Raw genomic sequence first — 23941 nt, forward strand, 5'->3', positions numbered from 1 at the left:
CTAGGGGATGTGTCTGGGCGATGACCGGAGAGGTGACTGCTGGGAATGGGACATTGTACGGTAACACCAGGGGACGTGTCTGAGCGATGACTGGAGAGGTGACTGCTTGGAATAGGGCATTGTACAGTAACACCAGGGGACGTGTCTGGGCAATGACCGGAGCGGTGATTGCTGGGAATGGGACATTGTACAGTAACACCAAGTGACGTGTCTGGGCGGTGACCGGAGAGGTGACTGCTCGGAATGGGACATTATACAGTAACACCAGGGGACGTGTCTGGGCGGTGACCGGAGAGGTGACTGTTGGGAATGGGGCATTATACAGTAACACCAGGGGATGTGTCTGGGTGATGACTGGAGAGGTGACTGCTGGGAATGGGACATTATACAGTAACACCAGGGGATGTGTCTGGGTGATGACTGGAGAGGTGACTGCTAGGAATGGGACATTATACAGTAACACCAGGGGACGTGTCTGGGTGATGACTGGAGAGGTGACTGCTGGGAATGGGGCATTATACAGTAACACCAGGGGATGTGTCTGGGTGATGACTGGAGAGGTGACTGCTGGGAATGGGGCATTATACAGTAACACCAGGGGATGTGTCTGGGTGATAACTGTATCACTGTGTGTGCCAGGTTCCTATAAGGTGTCAGGATGTCACTGTCTAGGTCTCTTTGCAGGAGGGGGAGTATATAGAAGAACACAGGGGTCTGTACAAGGACGTGATGATGGAGAATCACCGGCCCCTCACATCACTGGGTAAGAGGAGACTGTCATGTATTGTACAGGGGAGAGCAGGTATGGGGCCCCTATATACCCACATCATCTGATAATCACATATATACACTGTACTTAGTCTCTGTGTATCTCCTACAGATGGACCCAGTAACAGAGATACCCCAGAGAGATGTCCCCGTCCTCTGTATTCCCAGGATTGTACAGAGGAAAATCACAGGATCCCACAGGAGGATCAGGTAGGTGGGATTTATGGTCTCACCAATAAACCGAGTGACTGTCACTATATGATCTGTAGAGCAGCTGTGTGTGTCTTATACATTGATGATATACTGTTTATTCCCAATGAAATCACACATTATTTTACGGTTTATTTAGAGTGAAGATCTGGCTGAAGATACAGAGGGAAAAGAAGAGACGTATGTGACCGATATAAAGGCAGAAGATACAGAGAGAGAAGAAGAGACGTATGTGACTGATATAAAGGCAGAAGATATAGAGGAAGAAGAAGAGACGAATGTGACTGATATAAAGGCAGAAGATATAGAGGAAGAAGAAGAGACATATGTGACTGATATAAAGGCAGAAGATACAGAGAGAGAAGAAGAGACGTATGTGACTGATATAAAGGCAGAAGATATTGAGGGAGAAGAAGAGACGTATGTGACTGATATAAAGGCAGAAGATATAGAGGGAGAAGAAGAGACGTATGTGACTGATATAAAGGCAGAAGATATAGAGGGAGAAGAAGAGACGTATGTGACTGATATAAAGGCAGAAGATATAGAGGGAGAAGAAGAGACATATGTGACTGATATAAAGGCAGAAGATACAGAGGGAGAAGAAGAGACGTATGTGACTGATATAAAGGCTGAAGATACAGAGGGAGAAGAAGAGACGTATGTGAGGGGTGATCAGCAGTGTAAGGAGGAGGAGATCCCTACAGATATCAGCACAGGTGAGTAATAAACACTGCAGAACAGAGTCCCATATCCTCCTTGCTCAGTGGCTATAACAGTCTCTTATCCTACACCCTCCTCTGTCGGTACAAACCAATGAGGGAAATGTTTCTGCCCAGTGGGGCAGTCAGAAGACATTTGAGTCAGACATTGGCTCTGGAGCATCAGCCCCTATTAGTCCTCTTGGCCTGCTCCTCACATGATATTAGTGCATGGTACAAGCCAAGAGATCTCACCAGTCTAATTCTGATCCTCTGATTCCCTTACATTAGTACAATGGAGATTATCTTCCTCAGAGATTCTTCAGTCCTGTGTTCCTCTGATGTATCTAGTGTTAATATTTCATGGTTGGATTATCAACTTCAAAAAGTCCAGCCTTGTCCTGTAGCAGAGGATGACCCCCTTGAACCCACATCTCCCTAAATAGAGTCTTTCTGTCTCAGGAAAAGATGGAGGTCATTCTGGCTTTCATTTACTTGGTCCTGTGGAAGAGGCAGCTTTGATCCATCAGTGCATGTGTCTGATGGAAAAACTTGTGTCCTCTGAGAGCAATTGAATTCGGAAGGTTCTACTTTAAGGATCTTCAGTTATATCTGATATCCAAATGGGAAGGGTCACATCTCCAGCTGTTCTAGGTCATTGTCTCTCACCTCAGGCTCATTTCTCATACGTCCTAGAGGATGCTGGGGACTCCAAAAGGACCATGGTGTATAGACGGGATCTGCAGGAGACATGGGCACTTTAAGACTTTAAATGGGTGTGAACTGGCTCCTCCCTCTATGCCCCTCCTCCAGACCTCAGATTCTGTGCCCAGAGAGACTGGACACACACCATGGGAGCTCTCCTGAGTTTCTCTGAAAAAAGACTTTCTCTAAAGTCCTAGTGGATGCTGGGGACTCCGTAAGGACCATGGGGAATAGACGGGCTCCGCAGGAGACTGGGCACTCTATTAGAAAGATTAGGTACTACCCGGTGTGCACTGGCTCCTCCCTCTATGCCCCTCCTCCAGACCTCAGTTAGAATCTGTGCCCGGCCAGAGCTGGATACACCTAGTGGGCTCTCCTGAGCCTGCTAGAATAGAAAGTATTTGTTAGGTTTTTTATTTTCAGTGAGCTCTGCTGGCAACAGACTCACTGCTACGAGGGACTGAGGGGAGAGAAGCCAACGTACCTGCTTGCAGCTAGGTTGTGCTTCTTAGGCTACTGGACACCATTAGCTCCAGAGGGATCAAACACAGGCACCGGTCCTCGATCGTCCGTTCCCGGAGCCGCACCACCGCCCCCCTCGCAGAGCCCAAAGCACTGAAGTCCAGAGAAGACAGAAGACGTCGAAAGCGGCGGCATGAAGACTCCTGTCTTCATTCAGGTAGCGCACAGCACCGCAGCTGTGCGTCATTGCTCCCACAGCACACTTACAAACTCCGGTCACTGTAGGGTGCAGGGCGCTGGGGGTGCCCTGGGCAGCAATTTATTACCTTTTGGCTAAATACACATATATATATATATATATATATATATATATATATATATATATACAGTCCTAGACTGTATATAGGAAAACCCCCGCCATTTTTTACACAGGATAAGCGGGACAGAAGCCCGCCGCTGAGGGGGCGGGGCCTTCTTCCTCAGCACACCAGCGCCATTATTCCTTCACAGTTCCGCTGGAAGCAGCTCCCTGGGCTCTCCCCTGCGGTATCCAGGTACTCCAAGGGCAAAAGAGAGGGGGGCACATAAATTTAGGCGCAAAAGAATATATATATCAGCAGGTACTGGGTACACACTTATTTTAGTGGTAATCCCTGGGTTATATAGCGCTGTGGTGTGGGCTGGCATACTCCTTCTCTGTCTCCCCAAAAGCCTTTGTGGGGTCCTGTCCTCAGTCAGAGCATTCCCTGTGTGTCTGCGGTGTGTCGGTACGTCAGTGTCAACATGTTTGATGAGGAAGGGTATGTGGAGGCGGAGCAAGTGCATATGGATGGGGTGACAGTGCCGACACCTGACTGGATGGATATGTGGAAGATGTTAAATGAGAATGTAAACTCCTTGCATAAAAGGTTGGACAAAGCTGAAGCTTTGGGACAGTCAGGGTCTCAACCAGTGCCTGATCCCACAACTCAGGGACCGTCGGGGTCCATCAAGCGTCCACTATCCCAGTTAGTCGACACGGAGTCTGACTCCAGTGTCGATGAGGAAAAATTACAGCCTAAAATGACTAAGGCCATCCGTTATATGATTATAGCAATGAAGGATGTATTGCACATTTCTGAGGAAACCCCTGTTCCTGACAAGAGGGTTTGTATGTACGGGGAGAAAAAGCAAGAAGTGACTTTTCTCCCGTCTCATGAATTGAATGAATTGTGTGAGAAAGCCTGGGAATTTCCTGAAAGGAAAGTAATCATTCCCAAGAGATTGCTGATGGCATATCCCTTCCCGCCAAAAGACAGGTTACGCTGGGAGTCGTCTCCCAAGGTAGACAAGGCGTTAACGCGCTTATCAACGAAGGTGGCCCTCCCATCTCAGGATACGGCCGCCCTTAAAGATCCTGCGGATAGGAAGCAGGAAGGTATCTTAAAGTCTGTCTATACCCACTCGGGTACCCTCCTGAGGCCAGCTATTGTGTCAGCTTGGATGTGTAGCACAGTGGCGGCATGGACAGATACACTGTCTGAAGAATTAGATACCCTGGATAGGGAATCTGTATTATTAACCCTGGGACATATTAAGGACACCGTACTATATATGCGAGACGCTTAGAGGGATATTTGCCTACTGAGTTCTAGGGTAAACGCATTGTCCATTGCGGCGAGGAGAGTCGTATGGACTCGGCAATGGACAGGAAATGCTGATTCTAAAAAACATATGGAGATTTTGCCATATAAGGGTGAGGAATTATTTGGGGAGGGTCTCTCGGACCTAGTCGCCACGGCAACTGATGGAAAATCAAAGTTCTTGCCGTTTGTTTCCTCACAGCCTAAGAAAGCACCGTATTATCAGATGCAGTCCTTTCGTCCACCAAAAGGCAAGAGGCTCAGAGGTGCCTCCTTTCTTGCCAGAGGCAGGGGTAGAGGAAAAAAGCTGCAACACGCAGCCAGTTCCCAGGAACAAAAGTCCTCCCCTGCTTCCACTAAGTCCAACAAGCTATACCTCCAGCAGGTGATTGTAAAGGTACCCGTCCTTCAACAGGGAAAGGGTTACTATTCCACGATGTTTGTGGTTCCGAAACCGGACGGTTCGGTCAGACCCATTCTGAATTTGAAGTCCTTGAACGTTTACCTGAGGAAATTTAAATTCAAAATGGAATCGCTCAGAGCTGTCATTGCAAGCCTGGAAGAGGGGGATTTTATGGTGTCTCTGGACATCAAGGACACGTACTTTCATGTCCCCATTTACCCGCCTCATCAGGAGTACCTCAGGTTTGTGGTACAGGACTGTCATTATCAGTTCCAGACGCTGCCGTTTGGTCTATCTACGGCACAGAGAATTTTTACCAAGGTGACTCCTTCGGCAGCAAGGAGTTACAATTATCCCATACTTGGACGATCTCCTGATAAAAGCGAGATCCAAGGAGCGGTTGCTGCTCAACGTAGCACACTCTCAAGAAGTGTTGCGTCAGCACGGCTGGATTCTGAATATCCCAAAGTCACAGCTGAGTCATACGACGCGTTTGCCCTTCCTGGGCATGCTTCTGGACACAGACCAGAAAAAGGTGCTTCTCCCGGAGGAGAAGGTGTAGGAGATCATGGCTCTGGTCAAGGGACTCCTGAAACCAACGCAGGTATCGGTGCATCATTGCACGCGAGTCCTAGGGAAGATGGTGGCCTCATACGAAGCCATACCCTTCGGAAGATTCCAGGCGAGGATCTTTCAATGGGATCTGCTGGACAAGTGGTCCGGATCGCATCTTCTGATGCATCGGATGATCACCCTGTCCCCCAGGACCAGGGTGTCTCTTCTGTGGTGGCTGCAAAGCGCTCACCTACTCGAGGGCCGAAGGTTCGGCATACAGGACTGGATCCTGGTGACCACGGATGCAAGCCTCCGAGGATGGGGGGCAGTCACGCAAGGAAAAAATTTCCAGGGGCTGTGGTCAAGTCAGGAAGCTTGTCTGCACATCAATATCCTGGAGCTAAGGGCCATATACAACGCCCTGAGTCAAGCGAGAACTCTGCTTCAAGACCGGATGGTGCTGATCCAGTCAGACAACATCACGGCAGTCGACCCATGTAAACCGCCAGGGCGGCACAAGAAGCAGGGTAGCAATGGCAGAGGCCGCCAGGACTCTTCGGGGGGCGGAGAATCACGTACAAGCACTAGCTGCAGTATTCATTCCGGGAGTGGACAACTGGGAAGCGGACTTCCTCAGCAGACGCGACTTACACCCGGGAGAGTGGGGACCTCATCCAGAAGTCTTCTCGCAAATTGTGGTTCGTTGGGAACTGCCACAGGTGGAGATGATGGCGTCCCGACTCAACAAGAAATCAGGCGATAGCTGTGGACGCTGTAGTAACACCATGGGTGTTCCAGTCGGTCTATGTGTTCCCTCCTCTGCCTCTCATACCAAAGGTATTGAGAATCATAAGAAGAAGAGGAGTGAGAACAATTTTCATAGCTCCGGATTAGCCAAGAAGGTCTTGGTAATCGGAACTGCAAGAAATGCTAACGGAGGTACCGTGGCCTCTGCCCCTAAGACAAGACCTGTTGCAGCAAGGGCCTTGCTGTTCCAAGACTTACAGCGGCTGCGTTTGATGGCATGGCGGTTGATCCTAGCAGAAAAAGGCATTCCGGATGAAGTAATTCCTACGCTGATAAAAGCTAGGAAAGATGTGACGGCAAAACATTATCACAGGATATGGCGAAAATATGTAGCCTGGTGTGAGGACAGAAAGGCCCCTACAGAGGAATTCCAGCTGGGAAGGTTCCTACACTTTTTACAGTCAGGTGTGTCTATGGGCCTGAAATTGGGGTCCATAAAAGTCCAAATTTCGTCCCTTTCCATTTTCTTTCAAAAGGAATTGGCGTCTTTACCGGAGGTTCAGACGTTTGTTAAGGGAGTGCTGCATATTCATCCCCCTTTTGTGCCACCAGTGGCACCTTGGGATCTCAACGTGGTGTTGAATTTCCTAAAATCTCACTGGTTCGAACCACTTAAGACAGTGGAGTTGAAATATCTCACTTGGAAAGTGGTCATGCTGTTGGCCTTGGCTTCGGCTAGGCGTGTGTCAGAATTGGCGGCTTTGTCATGTTAAAGCCCCTATCTGATTTTTTCCATACGGACAGGGCAGAATTGCGGACTTGTCCTCAGTTTCTGCCTAAGGTGGTGTCAACTTTTCACCTAAACCAACCTATTGTGGTGCCTGCGGCTACTCGTGACTTGGAGGACTCCAAGTTGCTGGACGTAGTCCGGGCTTTGAAGATCTATGTGAGTAGGACAGCTGGAGTCAGGAAAACTGACTCGCTGTTTATACTTTATGCACCCAACAAGCTGGGTGCTCCTGCTTCAAAACAAACTATTGCTCGCTGGATCTGTAACACGATTCAGCAGGCTCATTCCGCGGCAGGATTGCCGCATCCAAAATCAGTAAAGGCCCATTCCACACGGAAAGTGGGCTCTTCTTGGGCGGCTGCCCGTGGGGTCTCGGCATTACAGCTTTGCCGAGCAGCTACTTGGTCATGGGTCAAACACTTTTGCAAAGTTCTACAGGTTTGATACCCTAACAATACACTGGTGGACGATCTCCAAGCGCTGCTAAGTAAATCTGGAATCCTTGTGTTTTTAAGAGCCCTCAAAAAAAGCAGAGTACAACAGTATTTGTAAGGGGGTCTCTGTATTCGGCCGTTCACTTGTAGTTTCACCAACGACTGACCTTTGTTAAGTACCCTATGTTCCCATAAAGGTTTCTTTTACACTCTCTTCAATTCAAGGCACTGTGACATCATCATCTATAGCATACAGGTCATTAGAACCAAGCTTACCTGAATGATAAGCCCTATGTGCATCCAAAGGTATCTTTAATGGATCCTCCTTCTCTGGAATCCTCTATCAATCTTGTGTGCGTGTATACAGCTTCGCAACAACTCTTTTTAAAAAAAACTCCATCAGTCCATTTATAAAAAAACAATGGTTTCTCTTTAATTACCACAATCCACATAAAAGAGATTTAAAATTCCATACGAAAAATAGAAGTACCCAATTTATGGACAGGCAGGACCGCTTCCACTTACACCCCTAAGATGGAATGGGGGGTAGGGTACAACCTACTACTGGTAAAGATGTTAAAGCCAATCGAGTAGGTGTCCAAATAAGTGGTTGGCTCAAGCCTGGGGTCTTCTCATCTAATCACCAACGCGTTTCGGATATCAATCCTTCCTCAGGTTGTAGTGTTGGAAGTGATCCTCTCGGTCCTTTATACCCACTACCCATATCACATGACAGTGTCAACCAATAGGATTACTCCATACCAACAATCATATATTCCTATACAGATATTAACTTTAAAACCTTTTGTATATATCCTTTATCAGACATTAAGTACATACATCCAATGTAATATTTAAGATCCCAAAAGACAATAATAAAAATCTCCAATTCATATTTAATTAGTTAACCCTAAAATACGGCTGTAATTCCATATTCATTACTCCCTATTGCAGCAATGTCCCCAATCCTGGATCAATATGTCCATATATTTCAATAGCTGGATCCACCTTTCTTATTCCCCATGATCCCCTTCGGTTTGCTTTCTCCTGTTGTCATGGATACCTCACGTGCGTTGGCCGTTACTTCCTTTCAGCGTGAGCACCTACAGTCAATGTCCCCGCATTGTCATGGACACGGACCGCCCCCTCCGGCATTCGAGGCGCACACGTCACATCCCCCTTCTCCATCGTGAGCCGCAGACACGAGGGGATTTTTTTTTTAAAGTTGCGATACGTCATATCCGGCTTTTGGAACACATACCGGAAGTTCAATACGTCGGTGTGGAACGCAAACAGCTATTCCACTCTCCCCAGTTGCATATACAGGAAAAAATATGCCCACGTTAGTTGTATCCTTCTCATATGCCCACAATCATAACCACAGGCAGTTTATCTTATATTATGTCCCTTAAATACACAAGTATTTGGTAACTATTTCATTATATCTACATTCTACTATCAAACTGCTACATATATAGTGCCATTCCACTGAGATCGAAAAGTCCTCCTATCCATCCACTATATCAAAACTCTAGATCCCCAAGGTTTCATATCTCCCTTAGAACGTGGGATATAGGGGGTACACTTATCAGATTATTTATAGGAACCATTTCATCTCAAAGTCCATGTTAAGGCCCTTCGGATGCAGTGTTTTGAGTTCAAAGATCTTCCTCATCTCCGCCTTCGCCAATCTTTCCTCCTCATCTTTCCTACGCAATTAGGGGTTATGCCCATAATCGCACAGAAACTGTTAATGTCACATTTATACGTATTTTTAAAATGTACTGAGACATTATGTGTCTCCATTCCATTTCTAATGTTTCGAACGTGCTCTGCCATGCGTATTTTAAGGGCCCTGGTGGTGCGTCCAACGTACTGAGACCCACAAGCACATTCGAGTAAATACACAACATTTTTAGTTGAACAAGTCAAAAAATCCTTGATAGGAAAGATCTGTAGTCTGTGTTGTATTCTAAACAGATCTTTCCTATCAAGGATTTTTTGACTTGTTGGGTAAATATGTTGAGTGCCTTGAATGCAAATATGGCTTTAAATAAGATATTGGATAAATCTGAGGCTCAGAACCAAACATGGAGACGCAGACTCCCTCAGGGTCACAGAAACGGGCGTTTACCCAAATAGCAGACACAGATACCGACATGGATTCGGATTCCAGTGTCGACTATGGTGATGCCAGGTTGAATCCTAAACTGGCTAAGAGCAATCAGTACATGATTGTGGCAATTAAAGAAGTGTTACATATCACGGAAGACCCTACTGTTCCTGAGACAAGGGTCTGTATGGTTTTTTTTTTTTTTTACATTTTATTTACACCTGGAAAGACTGAGAAATATACAATACACAATACAGAGTCAATTGCATAATAAAATATGAAAGACAGTCTTCATGGTGTTGGTTTTTCAGATAGTTTTTGCATATTTAAACAGATATACAAAAATGTCTTCCCAAGCGGGGAGCATATACATGGAGAAAACAGGAACAACGGGGAATAATGAGAGGGGGGGGGGGGGAGAGACAAAGAGAGAGGGAGAGGAAGAGAGAGAAAGAAAAAGAAAAGGACAACAGAGCCGTTCTATGCCATATTAGAAGAAAAACATCTGATGTATCCATGAGGAGTGTATATGCTAAACACAGTATAAGTATACCTTCGGGTTACATGCCATTACATATCCAATAGAGACCTGGAAGGGCAAGATGGCACCTGGAGGGAGGACCCAGGCGCAACCCGGTCAGAGGCCTGGGAGGTGGGGTCAAAAGAATGGTTTGGACCTCATAATGGGGGAGACATCGCAATTAACCAGGGACCCCAAACGAGCTCAAATTTGTGGGGACAGTCATGCAGGTAATAAGTGATTTTTTCCATATTAGCTACGAACCAGATATAGTTATTCAGAGCTGGTATAGTGGGAGGGGCAGTGGTTTTCCAGTTTTTAGCTATTAAAGATTTAGCCGCTACTAATATATGGGAAAACTATTTATTCAATAGGGGGTCAAGGTCTGGGTGTGGGCTGGCCAGTAGAAACATCCAAGGGTCCAATGTGAGCATAAGTCCAGATAAGGAGTTCAGTATATCAAGTACTTTTTTCCAGTAGTTAACAATACGTGGACAGGTCCACCAAATGTGGAGAAGAGTACCACGTTGGCCTCATCCCCGCCAGCAGACCGGGGTGGCAGAGGGGAACATCCGAGATAGTTTGTCTGGGGTATAATACCACCGATAATACAATTTATAGGATGTCTCCTTGAGTCGGGTAGAGATAGAGCTTTTAGCGATACCCTCCCGTACTTCTTCCCAACAGGTTTCGTCTGGAGGGGGACCCAGGTCCCTCTCCCACTTCCGTTCATGGCGGGTCTGCGGTCCAGAGGAAGTCCCAACCAATATGGAATATATCTGCGAGATCAGTCCTCTGCTTATGGGTTTTGCAATACAAATAGACTCAAAGGGAGTAAGGTCCCGTTGAGCGTCGACCTGAGGCAGGGAGAGGAGGAAATGGCGAAGTTGAAAATATTCAAAGAAGGGAGGGGATAGTGAGGGAAATTTGGATTTGATATCTTGTATTGACATCCAGTGACCTTGTAGGGATAAATTATGTGCGGGGAAATCAGGGTTGTCCCAAAGGGGTGTAAGAGGGGAGTGTGAAGAGGACAGATTATATTTCGCAAGAGATTTATGCCAGATAGATAGGTGAAATTTAAGGGAGGGAGATGTGTTTCTGAGTGCCAGCAGATGTGATTTGCCCAGGCCCCACAGCGAAGCCAGTGAACGAATTCCCAAAGAAAGCGCAGCAAGATCGACCCAGGCGATAGAGCCGCGGGGTACAAATGAGGCCACCATTTGACTTAGGTGGCTAGCCAGATAATAAAATTTGACATCGGGAAATCCTCGACCCCCCTCGGAACGGGGGAGCCAGAGCACAGTAAAGGCTATCCGTGGGGGTTTGTCGTTCCAGACAAACTTCACAAATGAGGCCTGGGCATCTCTGAGAACCTTCTCCGGTACCCTCACAGGTAGAGTTTGGAAAAGGTAGAGAAGTTGTGGCATAACTGTCATCTTGAGGGCAATAATCCTACCCAGCCAGGATATGATATATGTTCTCCATTTTGTCAATTCAGATTTGATCTTGGTCAGTAACCGCGTGTAATTTTCAGAGTACACGGTATTATAATGAGAGGTAATATAAACACCTAGGTACTTAATCTTATTGGTCTGCCATCGAAGGTCGTAGGAGGACTGCAGGGATCGTTTGAGATCTCCAGGCACATGTAGTAACATGGCTTCAGATTTAATAAAATTTATTTTATAGCCCGACAGGGAACCATATTCCTCTATAATCCGATACAGGGCGTGGAGGGAAGACTGCAGCTGAGTGAGAGATAGTAGTACATCGTCGGCGAAGAGCGAGATCTTAGACTCCTGTGAGCCCACCTTCACTCCCCGAATACTACCGGATTTTCTTATCATAGCAGCCAGTGGCTCAATGACCATGGCAAACACCAGGGGGGACAGAGGACACCCCTGCCTGGTCCCATTGGCTAACGGGAAGGAGGGGGACAGTATTCCGTTGGTAAGAACTTTTGCTATTGGAGAGGAGTAGAGGGCAGAGACCCAGTCAGAAATTCCGCCGATATCCCAAATACCTGTAGAGTCTGAAATAAGAATGGCCAAGAGATACGGTCAAACACCTTCTCGGCGTCGAGAGAAATGATAATAGAGGTTTGCCTGCCATTCAACAATTGGATAATATCAATCGCTTTTCTAGTGTTGTCCCTGGCCTGGCGTCCTGGAATAAATCCCACCTGGTCATAATGTATCAGACCAGGAAGCACACCATTGAGACGGGTAGCCAAGATCTTTGCGTAGATTTTGATATCTAGATTCAATAAGGATATCGGGCGATAGTTAGCGCAATCTCGTGGATCTCTGCCCTCTTTGTGGATGACTATGACTCTAGCCTCCAGCATATTACTTGGGAATGGGGTGCCATGTAGTACAGCGTTGAATAATGAAGAATGGGTCCAAGGGGGCCCCCTGATCTTATTTTCTGCAGTCCCGTGTGAACTGGTCCCCCACAGTGATAGGGTGATGAGGAGCAGTTAGATAGTGACTGGGCGAGATGTGGTGAGGCTCAGATATATACTCTCCCCACACTGCCATAAAAAAGCATAGTGGGGGTAATAGGCAGGGTCTAGCAGGTGGAGCCCCCCCAGCCACGGTCCAGCCGACGACCAGGGCTCCCCACCCCCACCTCCAGCCGCTGAGGGCTACAAATGCGTCCCGAGCCCTGGATCCAAAATGGCCGCCAGCGGCCAAGTGCACTACCACAGGCCGCCGTGAAGGACTCCGTGGGACTTGGAGGTATGGGAGGCAGGCGGCTTCAGTGCGGCAGAGGAGAGCCGCTTCCGATGTCAGTCACCCGGCTGAAGGGCCGGCCGCCGGCTTCCAGCAAACCGCGGCGGTCGCCCCGGCAACCACAGGGTTCCGTCCCGACAGACGGAGGCAGACAGCTGCTCGCACCAGGTCTCCCGCCTCGCCGGGCGGGCACGGAGCACCTCCTGGCGCACACGGAGGCTGCAGACGGAGCTTCAATAGGGAGAGCTGATCTCGGTGAGGTAGGGGTCGTTCCGCCGGGTCATACAGCTCACATCCACCGCGGTCGGGATCCCAACACAAATCTAGCCCCCGGCTTCTGCCCGGCGCGTAGGCCCCAACCCGCAAGGAGGCAGGAGGCCTCCCCCGGCTCCGGGACCCGTCACACTGGGTGCAGGGGGGACTAGCATAATAGTCAGAGGCCAGATAGGCCGGGATAAGGGCCAAATAGAGGGCTAAAAGACAGATTCTCCACACAGGCACCTGGAGCTAGATACAGACACGTCCGTCCAGCTTGCCTGCCAGGCCACGCCCCCAAGGGTCTGTATGTTTAAAGGAAAGAAACCTCCGGTAACATTTCCTCCCTCTCATGAACTGAACACACTTTTTGAAAATGCTTGGTAAAATCCTGACAAAAAAGTTGCTGATTCCCAAGAGAAATATTATGGCATACCCGTTCCCCTCTGAGGATAGGAATAAGTGAGAGTCAACCCCCAATGTGGGCAAGGCTCTAGCTCGGCTGTCCAAGAAGGTGGCGCTTCCGTCCCCTGACACGGCTGCCCTGAAGGATCCTGCGGATCGTAAACAGGAATTACTTTGAAATCTATTTCCGCTGCTCAGACCTGCCGTAGCATCGGCATGGGTGAGTAGTGCAATTGAAAAGTGGGCAGATAACTTATCATCTGACTTGGACACCCTGGATAGGGATAGCATTTTTTTGACACTGGGTCATATCAGGGATGCTGCAGTCTATCTAAGGGAGGCTGCGAGAGATATTGGTCTCTTTGGGATCAAGGGCCAATGCCATGGCAATCTTGGATAGGAGAGCGTTGTGGACTCATCAATGAAATGGTGATGTGGACTCTAAGAGGGCTATGGAGGCATATTTTCTAACGTATGTCCCTGCACAACAAAAGAAAACGCCTCTTTATCAGATGCAGTCCTCTCGGTCTAATAAATTCAAAAAAGGACGAGGGTCCTCCTTCCTTGCTGCTAGAGGTAGGGGAAGGGGAAAAAAGTCACCGGCTGTGGCAAGCTCCCAAGAGCAGAAGTCCTTCTCGGCCGCTACCAAATCCACCGCATGACGCTGGGGCTCCACTGCTGGAGTCTGCACCGGTGGGGGCACGTCTTCAACTGTTCAGTCTGGTCTGGGCTCGTTCGGCCCTGGATCCATGGGTGCTAGAAATAGTGGTCCAAGGATACAAACTGGAGTTTCAAGACGTGCCCCCCCTTACCGATTTTCCAAATCGGACTTACCAGCTTCTCTTCCGGAAAGGGAGGAGGTATGCGCTGCGATACAAAAGCTGTGTCTACAGCAAGTTATTGTCACTGTACCCCCATCACAATGGGGGGAAGGCTTTTATTCAAGCCTGTTCGTGGTCCCGAAGCCGGATGGCTCGGTCAGACCGATTCTGAACCTAAAATCCCTCAATTTCTTTCTAAAAAAATTCCAATTCAAGATGGAATCTCTCCGAGCAGTAATCTCCAGTCTGGAAGGGGGGGATTTTATGGTGTCGGTCGACATAAAAGATGCCTACTTGCATGTCCCAATATATCCTCCACATCAGGCTTTCCTGAGGTTTGCTGTTCAGGACTATCATTACCAGTTTCAGATGTTGCCATTTGGTCTTTCCACGGCTCCGAGGTATTTCACCAAAGTAATGGCACAAGCAGGGTGTCACAATTATCCCGTACTTGGACGATCTCCTGATAAAGGAGAGATCAAAGGAGCAGTTACTAAGAAACTTTGCGCTCTCCCTGACAGTCCTGCAACAACATGGTTGGCTCCTAAATTTGCCAAAGTCAAAGTTGGTTCCGACAACACGGCTGTCATTCTAGGGCATGATCCTAGACACGGAACTGCAGAGAGTGTTTCTCCCAGTAGAAAAAGCTCTGGAAATCCAGAACATGGTCAAGGAGATTCTGAAACCGGCAAGAGTGTCGATTCATCAATGCACACGGGTGCTGGGGAAGATGGTGGCAGCATACGAAGCCATTCCATTTGGCAGGTTCCATGCCAGGGTGTTTCAGTGGGACCTGTTGGACAAGTGGTCCGGGTCTCACCTGCACATGCACTGGAAAATATCTCTCCTGTGGTGGCTCCAAAGTTCTCACCTCCTAGAGGGGGACAGGTTCAGGATCCAGACTGGGTCCTGGTGACCACGGATGCAAGTCTCCGAGGCTGGGGAGCGGTCACACAGAGGGGAAATTTCCAGGGAAAATGGTAAAGGCAGGAAGCTTGTCTGCACATAAACATTCTGGAATTAAGAGCCATCTACAACAGCCTTTTACAAGTGGAACATCTACGCGGTCTGCCCATCCTGATTCAGTCGGACAACAATGGCAGAGGCCACAAGGGTGCTCCATTGGACGGAAAGACATACAAGTGCTCTGTCAGTGATCTTCATTCCAGGAGTGGACAACTGGGAAGCAGACTTCCTCAGCAGACACGATCTTCATCCAGGAGAGTGGGGTCTTCATCAAGAGGTCTTTGCAGAAGTGACAAGTCATTGGGGAATTCCTCAAATAGACATGATGGCGTCTCGCTTCAACAAGAAGCTTCAGAGATATTGTTCCAGGTCGAGGGACCCTCAAGCCAGTGCAGTGGACGCCCTGGTGACACCGTGGGTGTTTCAGTCGGCTTTATGTGTTCCCTCCACTTCCACTCATTCCAAAGGTGATAAGGATCATATGAAGAACAAGGGTTGTTACAGCAAGGGCCGTGCGTGTTCCAAGACTTACCGCGGTTGTGTTTGACGGAGTGGCGGTTGAACGCCAAATCCTGGCTCGGAAGGGTATTCCCGGTGAAGTTATCCCCACTCAACTTAAAGCTAGAAAGGAAGTAACGGCGAAGCATTATCACCGTATTTGGAGAAAATATGTGTCTTGGTGTGAATCCAAGAAGGCTCCTACGGAAGAATTTCAGCTGGGTCGTTTTCTCCATTTTTTGCAAGCAGGGGTGGATGCGGCCTAAAGTTGGGCTCCATTAAAGTGCAGATTTCGTCCTTATCAATTTTCTTTAAAAAAAAATTGTCCGCCCTTCCAGAAGCTCAGACTTTCGTGAAAGGAGTGCTGCACATCCAACCTCCATTTGTGTCCCCGGTGGCACCATGGCACCTTAACATGATGTTGCAGTTTCTTAAGTCACACTGGTTTGAACCTTTACGAAAAATTGAGTTATAATTTCTCACTTGGAAAGTGGTCATGCTTTTGGCATTGGCGTCCGCAAGGCGGGTGTTGGAACTAGCGGCTTTGTCTCATAAGAGCCCCTATTTGATCTTCAATGTGGATTGAGCGGAATTGAGAACTCATCAACAATTTCTGCCAAAGGTGGTTTCTGCGTTTTCACATGAACCAACCTATTGTGGTGCCTGTGGCTATTGAAGCCTTGGCTGATTCAAAGTCTCTCGATGTAGTCGGAGCTTTGAAAATGTATGTAGCCAGAATGGCTCATATAAGGAAAACAGAGGCTCTGTTTATCCTGTATGCTCCCAACAAAATTGGGGCTCCTGCTTCTAAGCAGACTATTGCACGCTGGATCTGTGATACGATTCGGCATGCGCATTCTATGGCTGAATTGCCGTTACCGGATTCAGTGAAGGACCATTCTTCTAGGAAGGTGGGCTCATCTTGGGCGGCTGCCCGAGGAGTCTCGGCGGTTCAACTTTGCCGAGCAGCTACGTGGTCCGGTTCAAACACTTTTTCTAAGTTCTACAAGTTTGATACCCTGGCTGATGAGGACCTCATGTTTGCTCAATCGGTGCTGCAGAGGCATCCGCACTCTCCGCCCGGTCTGGAGCTTTGGTATAAACCCCATGGTCATTTTGGAGTCCACAGCATCCTCTAGGACGTATGAGAAAATAGGATTTTAATACCTACCGGTAAATCCTTTTCTCTTAGTCCGTAGAGGATGCTGGGCGCCCGTCCCGATGCGGACTCTGGCTGCAGTACTTGTTAGTAGTTATTGCTTAGGTTACACGATGGTTGTGTTTCGGTTAAGATCAGCCTGTTGCTGATTTTGGTTCATGCCATAGACTGGTGTTAGTTGAAAGCCATGTTGTACGGTGTGTGGTGGTGTGAGCTGGTGTGTATCTCACCATTGGTTTAACTAAAATCCTTTTTCCTCGAAATGTCCGTCTCCCTGGGCACAGTTCCTATAACTGAGGTCTGGAGGAGGGGCATAGGGGGAGGAGCCAGTTCACACCCATTTAAAGTCTTAAAGTGCCTATGTCTCCTGCGGATCCTGTCTATACCCCATGGTCCTTTTGGAGTCCCCCGCATCCTCTACAGACTAAGAGAAAAGGATTTACCGGTAGGTATTAAAATCCTATTTTCTCCATCATTTGGTGGCTGGATTACAGACATCTCAGCCAAGGTCTCTTCTTTACAGTTTGTGACTGTATTTTGGTGACTACGGATGTCAGTCTCCGGGGCTGGGGAACTGGGGTTCTTCCATTCCAAGTGGTTTAGGGCCTAATTTAGACCTTATCACTGTTGTGCGAATTCGCTAGGCAGCTGATGTACTAAGCGATTCATCATATACTGTTACGCACACCAGTGCTGACAGGAGTATACCGGTGTATGAACAGAGAGGGATGCAAAGCAAACGAACTCACAGACAGACTTGGGAGTATAACATAACATACACAGAAGGTGATGGAATAACTAATAAACACAAAGTGAACGAAGAAGCCCAAAGGCTCAGGAATTAGGTGTCTCCCTAGTGTCAGGAATACTCAGATGGAATAGAGTGGACAATGAGGCGAGATGTAGTGATTTAACATGTGGAGCACCCAAAATGATGTTGCTAAGAGCAACAGAAAGAACCCTAAAGGGTTACCAATGGGTGTGGAAATAAACTCCTTGGTCAGATATAGAAATATAGACACAAGGAGAGTATGCACAATCCTAACACCCACTTGCAGGGCACAGGTTCAGATTACTGCCAGTAAACTGACACCTGGACGCCCTGCACAGTGAAAGAGGATTAAGCAGGCAGGTCTGAGAGTACAGCCGCAAACCTGCTGGGTTCACAGAATAGCAAATGAACCCCAGCAGGTTAAACAACTGACTCCAGTCTTACTGCTAGGTCCGGATTGGCAGGATGAAGTACCGAATCCTAAGGCCTATTTGCAGTAAGCAACAAGTAAATACAAAGTGACACAGTATTAGCTAACTCTCTGGAACTGACTAACAAACAAAGATTCAGCAGCATTTTCCTAGCCTGAGAGGATGGTTTATATAGCAGGTGCTGTCCACTCCCCACTCAGACCTCACAGACTGTGAGCACAAAACCAGCGCCGGATTCCCTGCCGTGCACAGAGCCTGTAACCACTGCACAGTAAAAACCCGGACCGGAGTATCAGCTGCGCTCAGCTTACATCGCTAACACTTGCCTCCCGGTTGCCGTGGCGATGTGGCAGCACAGAGTAGGAGATCCTAACACATACCTGTTCTGCAGGTCAGGTTTTCTTGTTGCACGTGTTGATCTGATACAGGGTTGTCGCTATGATGGATCTTGTCAGCTGACTGCATCTCCTCCAGAGTGCTGCATGCCTCAGCTGTCTCTGGCAGCCAATCTGTGACCTGCAGCTCCTATGTAAACCTTTCCTGTCCATTTACTCACTGCCAGAGCAATAAGTCACATTGCTGAAAACTTGGCTCCTGTCTAGGAGCAAGTCTGCAATTCCTAGTGATATATCAGTGTCTCAGTATTGCTGGACTTTATTGTGTGCAAGTATCAGGGCTGCTACGCTTTCCAAGCTACAGATTATCCCTGAGAATATTGTACATCTACTCAGCTAAGTCTCCGTGTTCCTAGCTCCTGCTATTACCTGTGTCTCAGCCTAGAGCTGCCCCACCTGCACGTCACTGATTACAGATACATTAGTGTGTTCTCACATCCTGCAGGTTATCCACCTGCTACATGTGCAAGTTCCTGCTAATTATCCAAAGCTCATTCACTGGGACATTCTCATTCCTGCTCTGTGTTGTCCAGGCACAGTCATCTCCAGTCCCGGCCCAGTCATCTCCAATCCCATTAGAGTCACAGTCATCTCCAGTCCCATCCCAGTCACAGTCATCTTCAGTCCCATCCCATTCATCTCCAGTCCCATCCCAGTCACAGTCATCTCCAGTCCCAGGCCGGTCAGAGGCATCACAGCTCCCAGCCCGATTTGGGGCAATATGTTTAGGTCATGAGAGAATGAGATTCCAATACAAAACCAAGGACCTAGTTCAGAGAGGTACACAATACCGATGTTTATGGAGTTCATTGATAATCGGCCAACTCTGCATGCTTTGCAGTCTCACTGCACCAAGGTACCTTTGCGATGTCACTCGCAGTGAAGATTTATTCGCAAACTGATTGACAGTCAGAGACCACATAAGGCAGTTACAGGTAGTGGCAGCACACACACTTCTCGGGGCGTGTCTCTGGTGATATCTGTGATCTCATATGCAGAAAACATGGCGCCAGCATCTCAGTTCCTGCGGCCATTCTGTATGACCCCAGGGCTACTCACATGGTCCTAGCATTGGCACACATAGCTGTTAGAGTTTTGCTTGTGCTTTTCCTGTTCCTAGCTATGTTCATCTCTCTGCCTATGTTTATTTGGTTTTGATCTGAATGTATTCCCACAGGTGGATGTGGCAGCCGGAATGTCTCAGAGGATCATCTGATTTTATTGCCAGATGGAGAAATAGAAGAAAAAAATGTCACCCAAGATTCTCCAGAAGAAATCCCTCTTACCCCAGTTACACAGGCAGCACATCACCGTGCAGATATATCACCTGTTCCCTCTGATCCTGGGGAATGTCCCCCTGATAACTCTGCTATTGGTGCATCTGTTACATCTCTTACAGTAGATACAGAGTTACCCTCTACTGTAGATGCCAAATGTTTTACACAGGACACACAGCTTATTATCCATCAGCCAGGTGAGAGGCCATTTCCATGTCCTGAGTGTGGGAAATGTTTTATAAAGAAATCAGCTCTTGTTACACATCAGAGAAGTCACACAGGTGAGAGGCCATTTCCATGTTCTGAGTGTGGGAAATGTTTTATAAAGAAATCAGCTCTTGTTATACATCAGAGAAGTCACACAGGTGAGAGGCCATTTCCATGTTCTGAGTGTGGCAAATGTTTTACACAGAAATCACATCTTGTTACACATCAGAGAAGTCACAAAGGTGAGAGGCCATTTCCATGTTCTGAGTGTGGGAAATGTTTTATAAAGAAATCATCTCTTGTTATACATCAGAGAAGTCACACAGGTGAGAGGCCATTTCCATGTTCTGAGTGTGGGAAATGTTTTACAGACAAATCAGCTCTTGTTACACATCAGAGAAGTCACAAAGGTGAGAGGCCATTTCCATGTTCTGAGTGTGGGAAATGTTTTATAAAGAAATCATCTCTTGTTATACATCAGAGAAATCACACAGGTGAGAGGCCATTTCCATGTTCTGAGTGTGGGAAATGTTTTATAAAGAAATCAGCTCTTGTTACACATCAGAGAAGTCACACAGGTGAGAAGCCATTTCTATGTTCTGAGTGTGGGAAATGTTTTACACAGAAATCATCTCTTGTTACACATCACAGAAGTCACACAGGTGAGAAGCCATATCCATGTTCTGAGTGTGGGAAATGTTTTATAAAGAAATTATCTCTTGTTGTACATCAGAAAAGTCACACAGGTGAGAAGCCATTTCCATGTTCTGAGTGTGGGAAATGGTTTATAAAGAAATCATCTCTTGTTACACATCACAGAAGTCACACAGGTGAGAAGCCATTTCCATGTTCTGAGTGTGGAAAATGTTTTACTGTTCAATCAAATCTTGTTATACATCAGAGAAGTCACACAGGTGAGAAGCCATTTCCATGCTCTGAGTGTGGGAAATATTTTACACAGAAATCACATCTTGTTTTACATGAGAAGTCACACAGGTGAGAAGCTTTATACATGTTCTGAGTGTGAGAAATGTTTTACATACAAACCACATCTTCTTAGACATCAGAAAAGTCACACAGGTGAGAAGCCATTACCATGTTCTGAGTGTGAGAAATGTTTTACACAGAAAGCATATCTTGTTACACATCAGAGAAGTCACACAGGTGAGAAGCCATTTCCATGCCCTGAGTAAGTGGAGTTAATCAGGTGGTACTTTGTGTATTTGCAAGTGAGAATATTTTATCCAAAAAATAAACATCAGTTAGTATGTCTCATGTCACAGGCTATGTATTGTTCTAATGTATTTTAATATTTCAATAAAATATCACAATGAAATCATAAAATCTATAAAATAAACAGAGTTGGTGGATTACAGTAAAAATGTATTATTTTCTCTTACGTCCTAGAGGATACTGGGGTCCATTTTAGTACCATGGGGTATAGATGGGTCCTCTAGGAGCCATGGGCACTTTAAGAGTTTAATAGTGTGGGCTGGCTCCTCCCTCTATGCCCCTCCCACCAGACTCAGTTTAGAAAATGTGCCCAGAAGAGTCGGTCACAGCTAGGGGAACTCCTAGGAGTTTTTCTAGTTTTATTATTTTTCTGAGTTAGTTAGGTACATGGAGGCTGCTGGCAACAGTCTCCCTGCTTCTTGGGACTTAGGGGGTGAGTAGGAACCAACTCTAGAAGTTAATGGTTCTCTACTCCGCTGACAGGACACTGAGCTCCTGAGGGTGCTGATCGAAAGCCCACGAGGCGACCACTCACTCCCGCAGCACGGCTGCCACCCCCTAACAGAGCCAGAAGAAAGAACAGTGGTGAGTATAACACCAGTGGCCCGGGAAGCCGGTCGCCGGCGGAAATGGCAGCACAAGTGTGGGAGCGGAGCTCTGACAGGCTGCGCTCTAGAAGGCTCAGCGGCACACTGTACGGCGCTGTGAGGGGCGTCCTGGGCCAGCACAAATACCCTACAATGGTCACATATGCTAACAGGGGCTAATCCCACTGTTAGCAGCACAAAACCTCAGGCCAGTATAAAGAACTAAGTTCGTGAAGAAGCGTCATTACAGGGGGCGGGACTTCTCACAGCGGATCCAGCACTCACCAGCACCATTTTCTCCCTGCAGATCTTCAGAAGGGGACGTTGATAGGGAATGCTGCCCTCCACATAACTCCAGCATACCTCTGCGGTAACGGTGTTATAGACAGAGGGGGAGAGTGATTATATGAACTGTTTAACCTATTAAGGTTACTCAGTTAGCGCCGGGCTTTTATTATATTAACTGCCTACTGGGGCGCTGTGTGGCGGGCTCCTTATACTCTGTGACTCTCTGAAGGTACTCTGGGGGAAACGGTGTCTGACACGTTCCTGTGTGTGTGTCTGTATATTTCACATTACCATGTCTAGGGACTATGTCTTGTGCTACAGAGTGTGTATCTTCTCCTGAAGAGTCTATTCCATGTACCTTCTCAGTCCGAACTCCCATGGGTGAATTCTCTAAGGGTAATGATATCCCAGATTTCATCTAGGATGTCACATAATGAGAATGAAACGCAGGTTTTAAGACAATCTGTAGAGGTTCAGAAGTGTTCAGCTCCCACTACCTCATCTAAGGCCACTATTACATACCTTAAAAAGCGTGCTCTTACCCAGATAATGCAAGTTGACACGGATACCGACTCTGATATGAGGGACGGTGATGGGGATATGCAGGGGGGAGATGTATCACTTGCTAAGGGGGTGCAACTGATGATTGTGCTATTAGGGACATTTTATACATTACTGGGAAAGTACATGAGCAGGTAGAGGAGGATTACTTTACAGAAAATCAGAAATCCTCCTTGACCTTCCCTGCTTCTAAGGAGTTAAACTCCTTGTTTTAAAAATCCTAGGAAAGCCCGGAGAAAAAATTAAGATCCCATAAAGGTTTCTCATTGCTTTTCCCTTCCCTGAGGAGGACAGGAAAAAGTAGGAAAACCCGCCTATAGTAGACGCTTCTGTATCTAGGTTGTCTACAAAGGTGGTTTTACCTGTCCCTGGTACAACCGCTTTAAAAGAGCCGGCTGACCGCAAGATTGAGACTACGCTCAAATCACTATACACAGCTACAGGCTTGGCGTTAAGGCCCACTATTGCTTGTACTTGGATTTAGTGGTCAGGCACATTACTAGAGGAATTAGATACTTTGGATAGGAGTGACATTGAATTGTTTTTACTTCACATACAGGATTCTGCAGGTTTCATGGTGGAAGCCATGAAGGACCTTGGTCTGCTTAATGCAAGGGCTTCTTCCATGGCTGTCTTGGCACGCAGGGGACTCTGGCTGCGCCAATGGTCTGCGGATGTGGAATCCAAGAAAAGTGTGGAGAACCTACCCTTCACAGGTCAGGCTCTGTTTGGGGACGCATTGAATGCGTGGATCTCCACAGCAACTGCGGGTAAATTGACCTTCCTTCCCTCAGCAACACCACCGAGTAGGAAATCTTATTCTACGTCTACAATGCAGTCCTTTCGGACTGTGAAAGTTAAAAGGTCCAAACCCCCTTCCACTTTCTTTAGAGGAGGTCGAGGGAAATCCAGAAAACCTGCACCAGCAGGTTCCCAGAAACAGAAGCCAGGTTCTGCTTCCTCCAAGTCTTCAGCATGACGGTGGACCTCCCAGCCTGGTAATCGGGCAGGTGGGAGCAAGACTAAAAGATTTCAGTCTCACCTGGGCGTCCTCTTGCCTAGACCCCTGGGTGAAAGATATTATTGCCCATTGGTTCAGACTGGAGTTTCAGGCACTCCCACCTCACAGATTCTTCAAATCAGGCTTACCAGCTTTGCTGACAGAAAGTGCTATCCTACAGGAAGCCATACAAATTGTTACACACAAGTGTCATTGTTCCAGTTCCACCTCACCTAAAGGGCAAGGGTTATTACTCCCAACCTATTTGTGGTACCGAAACCCGGACTGTTTAGTAAGGCCAATTTTAAACCTAAAGTC

At 47.4% G+C, this 23941-nt stretch overlaps 1 pseudogene; it reads left to right on the forward strand.

The window, feature by feature from the left end:
* The window catches only part of LOC135054514 (zinc finger protein 585A-like), a 101139-nt pseudogene that overhangs the window by 15317 nt on the left and 61881 nt on the right, over nucleotides 1-23941 (forward strand).

Source organism: Pseudophryne corroboree, chromosome 3, assembly GCF_028390025.1.
Source record: "Pseudophryne corroboree isolate aPseCor3 chromosome 3, aPseCor3.hap2, whole genome shotgun sequence".
In the NCBI taxonomy this organism is placed as follows: domain Eukaryota; kingdom Metazoa; phylum Chordata; class Amphibia; order Anura; family Myobatrachidae; genus Pseudophryne; species Pseudophryne corroboree.